Source organism: Myodes glareolus, chromosome 5, assembly GCF_982192425.1.
Source record: "Myodes glareolus chromosome 5, mMyoGla1.1, whole genome shotgun sequence".
In the NCBI taxonomy this organism is placed as follows: Eukaryota; Metazoa; Chordata; class Mammalia; order Rodentia; family Cricetidae; genus Myodes; species Myodes glareolus.
The window spans coordinates 111,230,376-111,237,078 of record NC_142030.1 but is presented as its reverse complement, the minus strand read 5'-3'; the positions used below and the strand labels follow the sequence as shown (position 1 = coordinate 111,237,078).

Below are 6,703 nucleotides of genomic sequence, written 5' to 3'. Positions count from 1 at the left end.
AAAATCTAGGTGCTGAAGAAATGGTTCAGCAGGTAAGAGGAAGCACTGCCTTTGTAGAGGGCAGAAGTTCAGTTCCCTGTACCCAATCGGGTACCCACAATATCCCTTATTTCATTTCATTTTATTTCATTTCCAATATGTTCTTTTAGTCTCAACAGGTATCTGTACTCATGTGTTCAAATACATGCAAGAACATATACATGCAATTAAAAGTAAAGTAGTAGTTCCCTTATTCCACTTATGGCTTTATCCATCTGTAGAGTATGTTTGAGAGAAGAAATTTTGTGTGCTTAAAACTTCATTGTTTTCTTTAAAATGAAGCATTTTTGCATAAAGGCAGTATATTAACAACATTTAGAAATTTACACTGGAGCTGGAGAGGTGACCCATAGGTAAAGAGGACAGGCTACTCTTTCAAAGTTCCTGGGTTCAGTTCCTAGCACCCACCTGGTGGCTCACAGCCACCTATAATGAGATATGGTGCTCTCTTCTTGCCTGCAGGCATACTTGCAAGCAGAACACTGTATACATAATAATAAAACTAACCTTTTTTTACAAAAGTTTAGAGAAAGGAATTAACACTGATTTATTGTTACAGTTTACTCTCAGACCCTTGAAGTTTCCCATATTAACTCAGTGATTTCTCTACAACAAAGACAGCACAGACCGTCTGTGCTTGTCGGCCTCTTCTTGTCTTCTCCCTATCTGGATCAGCCCCACACTCTGTCCCTATTTCTTGCTTTGATATTTTAAGAATAGTATTTGCTGTACTCGCTCACCTTAAATTTTTTAGAATACATATAGATATTTAAATAAAAATGTTGCAGTATATTTAGTAGATTAAAATAGAAGTAATATAAAGAACATTAAGAATTTGATCCTTGATAGGCAAATGTCAGAAAGGTTTCTGTTTTCTACGAGAAGACATTTTATTGTATTTTTTAGTATCTTGATCTTAACATTTTTTTGAGTACTATCAATTATTAAGTGAAATGTTCTGCAGTTTGAGAGTGCATTTTACCATGATTTGATTTATTAAACTGGCAATGTTTTACAATTATTAGATTTAAGTTAGGCATATTTGATGGGAGAACTTCTGATAGTTTAAAACAGAATCTTTTAAAAAAAAAGTCTGGAGTTGGGCAAGCGATAGTTCAGCTGTTAAGAGCACTTGCTGTTCTTTCGGAAGATGGGTATTCAGTTCCAAGCACCAATATAGAGGCTCACAAACTCAAGACCACCAATAAATCAAGTTCTAAAAGATCACCCGGATTTCTGGCAGCATCAGGTAGACACATAGTACACTTATGTATTTCTGGCAAAACACACACACACACACAAACACACACACACACACACACACACACACACACACACACACACACAATAAAAATAAATAAATCTAAAGAGAAAAACAACTAAATGGGAAGGGGAAGATGCTTTACTCTTAGAGGTTTCTTTTAGCTTAATAAGTACTATGGTAAATCCTGTGCTTCAATAAACTAGGCAAGGTTCGCAGAGAATGCTCTGACCACTAACATGTTCCCATCTCACCCTGTTCTGTTTTGGGTGTTGGGGAGTGGGCAGGAAGAAAGCTGAGACCAGTGACAAGATTAGAGCTGGAGAAATTACTTGGTTGGTAATGTTACTGCCTGGCAAGCATGTGGACCTGATTCTGTTTCCCACAGATCTGTAAAGAAAGCTGGGCACGGTAACTCATTCGTGTAATCCTAACTCCAGGGAGACTGAGAAAAGTGTGTCCTGGTGTTCCCTAGCCAGCCAGCCAAGTCTACTCAGATTCTAGTTCACTGAGAGGCCCTGTCTCAGAAAACAAGATGGATTATGTCAGAAGAGCCATACCTAAGGTTAACTTATTGCCTCCACAGGCACCTGCATACACACGTGCAGTATCAAAAACATGGACACTCATGCATAAACCAATGAACACGCTTCTGCTTTTCCACTTTTCTGTTCTTGAGCATATTTATTTAAAAAAAAACTATCTTTTCTTATTTTACATACCAATCCCTGTTCCCACACCACCCCTTCCTCTTGTTCTCCATGCCCCCCATTCATTCCTCAGAAAGGGTAAGGCTTCCCATGGGCAGTCAACAAAGTCTAACACATTATTTTAGGCAGGACCAAGGCCCTCCCTCCTATCCCTCCAAAGAAAGTGTGTTCCAAAACGCCAGTCCAAGCAGTAGGGATAAATACACATTTCTTAAAGTTTATTTGAACAGGAAATGTAGAATTCAGAAGTATCCGGATCTAGGATGGTACAGAAGGCCCTGCCTACAGTGATGGTGAGCTGTAGCTCTAACCAGAGAGCACCCCTGGTGCTGACTCACCTGCCTTCCCCTTAATATATTATTATTATTATTATTATTATTATTATTATTATTATTATTATTATTTGAGACAGGATTTCTCGGTGTAGCCCTGGCTGTCCTGGAACTCAGTCTGTAGACCAGGCTGGCCTTGAACTCACAGAGGTCCACCTACCTCTGTTTTCTGAGTGCTGGGAATAAAGGTATGTGACCCCACTGACTGGCTAAATGTATTTTTTTTGGAGGTAGTTTCTTGCTATGTGTTCCATACTGACTGAAACTTGAGGTACCCTTCCTACCTTGGCACCCCTGCACTAGTTCAGGGATGAGAGTCATGCACCCCGAGCTGGGGTACAACTGCCTTGGCACCCCTGTACAAGTGCAGGGATGACAGGCATGCACCCCGAGCTGGAGTGTAACTTCTAGCTTTCACACGGAAGTGAAACGTGCACCCTGGAGGAGGCAGTTGCCCAGTTGCAGTAAACCACGCATGTATCCAGCCTTACAGAAGGACTCCTGGGACAACCAGCGTCCCAGAACGTCACTGCTTCACCCTGAAGTCTGCCCTGCCCATGGCCTTGACGAAGGCCATTGGGACTTCTCTGTTCCTCAGGCTGTAGATGAGGGGGTTGAGGGTGGGTGTGATGAGGCTGTAGAAGAGGGATACCATGTTGTCCTGTTGTGGGCTGTGGTAGCTGCCCGGGACCATGTACATGAACAGAGCTGCCCCATAAAAGAGACTCACTACAGCCATGTGTGACGAGCACGTGGTGAAAGCCTTGTGCCTTGCTTTGGCTGAGCGAATGCGCAGCACAGCCCCCAGAACATAGCCATAGGAGGTAAAGACGAGAGACAAGGGCAACAGTAAGATCAACACCCCGGAGACGGATAGTGCCAACTCATAGGCGGATGTGTCCGCGCGTGACAGTTTGAGGAGAGCTGGCAGCTCACAGAAGAAGTGGTCCACGGTGTGTGAGGCACAAGTGCACCTGAGAACCAGGATGCGCCATTACCAGACACACCTGGCCTCTCATGAGCACCTGGTAATGCAGGGGGTGGCACACAGCCACGTAGCGGTCATAAGACATGAAGAAAAGAAGGACACCCTAAGAGACACCCATGAGCATGAGGAAGAACATCTGGGTGGCGCATCCCCTGAAGGTTATGGTGTTTCTTTCCTGCAGGAAGTCAGCCACCATCTTGGGGATGGTGACCAGTAGGAAGCCAATATCCAGAAGTGAGAGCTGGTTGAGCAGGAAGTACATGGGTGTGTGGAGTCTGGAGTCTGTGGCGATCAGGAAAATCAGTATGGTGTTGCCTAGCAGTCCAGCGGTGAACATGGTGGCCACGAGGAAGAAGAGGATGAGATGAGGTCCTGTGTGGCTGAAGAGCCCCACGAGGGTAAAATCTGAGGTTGTTGACACATTTGATGCCCCCATCCTCCCAGAGTGCATCACTGTCTAGGGAAGCACAGGTGATTTGGTAAAGGGTCCCAGTGGGATAATTTTACATCATACTGCAACTGTTCGGTGGAGGCCCTCTGCCTCTCCCCCTACCTCCGAGGTCTCACTAGGAAGGGGATGAAAATTCATGAGTATATCCAGGTTCAGCTCCAGTGAGGGGCTGTGGGCGTGGCTCAGGGATGGAGCCACTGCCTAGGATCCCCAGTGAAGGGCTGGGGGCGTGGCTCAGGGGTGGAGCCACTGCCTAGAATCCCCAGTGAGGGGCTAGGACTGTGACTGGAGGTGGAGGCCCTTGTCTGGGATTCCCAGTGAGGGGCTAGTGGTGTGGCTCAGGGGTGGAGCCCTGCCTGGACTCCCCCAGTGAGAAGCTGGTAGTGTGGCTCTGGAGAAGAGTCTCTGCCTAGAGTCCACCTGTGATCAGAATACAGAGAATTCCACCTTGGTATCTGAGAGATACCATCATGATACCTCTCAAGCAAGAGCAATTTAACAATATTTACAACTGAAGGCTGTCACTAAGCTAAAGAGCACAAGACAGCTCCAGTGGGAGATCAGAGGACACAGCTCCCTAGACGCCCTGGTGCTGAATCAGGTGTGGGATTTTGAAGAGGTCAAGATTCGAAGTGGGGAGACCTTGCCCAAGATGACGTAGGTAGATCAAGACATATCCGGAATCGTGAAGAAAGACTCACTTCCATACCATTGACACAGAGAAGATCTGAAAATCAGTAACAGTCAGAAATGGAATATTTGGGATGGTTCAAGAGAGACGGAGAGTCAGCATGTTGGGTTAAGTATTCCCAGTGATAGAAGAGATACAATATCAGCCTGCTTATTAAGTTTCTGTTGTGTGTATGTGTATGCGTGTATGTGTGTGTGCATGTGTGTGCATGTATTTGTGTGTATATTGTGTGTATGTGTGTGTCTAGGCTAGATGTCAATATTGGGTGTTGTTTCTCAGGGGCTGCATTGTCCATCTTGATTTTCAAGATGAGGTCTTCCCCAGCTTAGAGCTTCCCAAGCAGGCAGGCTGATCAGCAAGTCAGGGAACCAGCCTGGTTTTGTCTCCCCAGAGCTGGGATTATAAACTTCTGCCAAACTGTCTGGTTTTTTTCTTCCTCTTCCACTCTCTCCTCCTCTCCTCCTCCCTGATAATGTATACTTGCACATGCACATGTGATAGCCAGAGAGCAACTTGGAGGAGTCAGTTCTCTCTCTGACGATGTGTGTCTCAGGGACTAAATTCAGTCCTCATGTTCGTATATTGAACATTTTTATAATCAAGTACTCTCCCCAGCTGACAGTTAGCTCAGGGCAGATGCGTTATGTTTACTGTTTATAAATGCGTGACCACACATCCACCATCCTCCTTTCCCTTGATCTCAGAGCATCTGGCAGTGGTGTTGATACTTCTCACCTACAGCATTGAACACGTCTGTGTTGAAGATACACCTGTTACAGTTGGTGGGGACACACCCAGGAACACAGGGATGCTGGCCTCTAGAGAGGAGAAAAGACACCAGGTTTGCCATGTATCCACAGGAGGTGAGACCTTTGAATATAAGGATCTTCCTGCAGACCATGTGACACCCAGGTCACCATGCCTTTACCCTGGATACCTCCAGCCTCTCTGTCTTGTTTTCCTCTAACATAACTTTGCTCAGCTTCATCAGAAACCTCTGGCTTAGGGCTGGAGAGATGGCTCAGTGAAGGGCATGTGCTGCTCTTCCAGAAGACCCGAGTTTGGTTCCTAGAACCCACACCTGGTGGCTCACAATTCCTTGTACCTCCAGCACCAGGGGATCAGACACCTCTGGTCTCAGAGCACACAGACACATGCACATGATAAAAAAATGAATAAATTGACCATAATAATAATAACTTTTGGCAAAGGCCTAGTGAGATGAGTCAGAGGGTGGAGATGCTTGGTGACAAGTTTGAATTCAAGCCCTGAGAAACAACATGGTGGCGGGAGAGAACCGGCTCCTGCAAGCTGTCTTCGGACTTCACATCCTTGTCCAGGTGGGTCTCCTCCACCAAAGCTTCTGGTGACATTTTCCTTTGCTTACCTGCTGTTCTCTCTCCACTTCTGTCTTTTTTGCCTTTTTTCCTTTGAACTTTCAACTTCAAATTATTGAAGGCAATGGCTTCTTACCAATGCCTTTTAATTACCCTTTCCCAAGCTGCTCTGCCATGCAGCTGTTTCTTCCTAATTGAAACATTCCCTCTGGAAACTCCCAAGCCCAGGAAGTGCAGCAAGATTGACAAGGCCCCATTACAAGGTTTTAGAAGCAGTGAAGTGTTAGCACTGGACGTGGGTGGGGAGGCAAGACACACATGATGGGGTGGGATAGACAATGATAGTGAGAGGACACGACAGCAATGACAACTCCAGAGAGGTGCCACCCACTGTGGGTGAGGCTTTCTGGAAACGCTGCTGCCTGAGTCCTCTATGCTTATGTTTGATACCCAAGAAATGTTAGGTCTGTGTTTTCCTTCCTTCCTTCCTTCCTTCCTTCCTTCCTTCCTTCCTTCCTTCCTTCTTTCTTTCCTTCCTTCCTCCTCCCCCCCCACTTTTTTCTTTTTTTTGAGACAGGGTTTCTCTGTGTAGCCCTAGATGTTCTGATACTCCCTCTGTAGACCAGGTTGGCCTTGAACGCACAGAGATCCACCTGCCTCTGCCTCCCAAGTGCTGAGATTGTAGGTGTGTACCACTATAACCTGGCTCAACATAGGTGTTTTTTTTTAATTCCCCCCGCTTTTTAAAGGTACTTGTTTTGCAGCGATTACTCTCAGTAATCAACTCCTATGGGAAAATGGTCTTGTACTCTGTAAAGGTTTGTCACTTGTATTGATTTAATACAATGCTGATAGGCCAGTAACAAGGCAGGAAGTATGTGCAGGGTGACCAGA

General features: G+C 45.6%; 1 pseudogene; it reads right to left on the bottom strand.

Moving 5' to 3' along the window:
* Window positions 1-2,868: 2,868 nt before the first annotated feature.
* On the bottom strand, window positions 2,869-3,766 carry LOC125406672 (olfactory receptor 2Z1-like; annotated as a pseudogene).
* Between the last annotated feature and the right edge of the window lie 2,937 nt (window positions 3,767-6,703).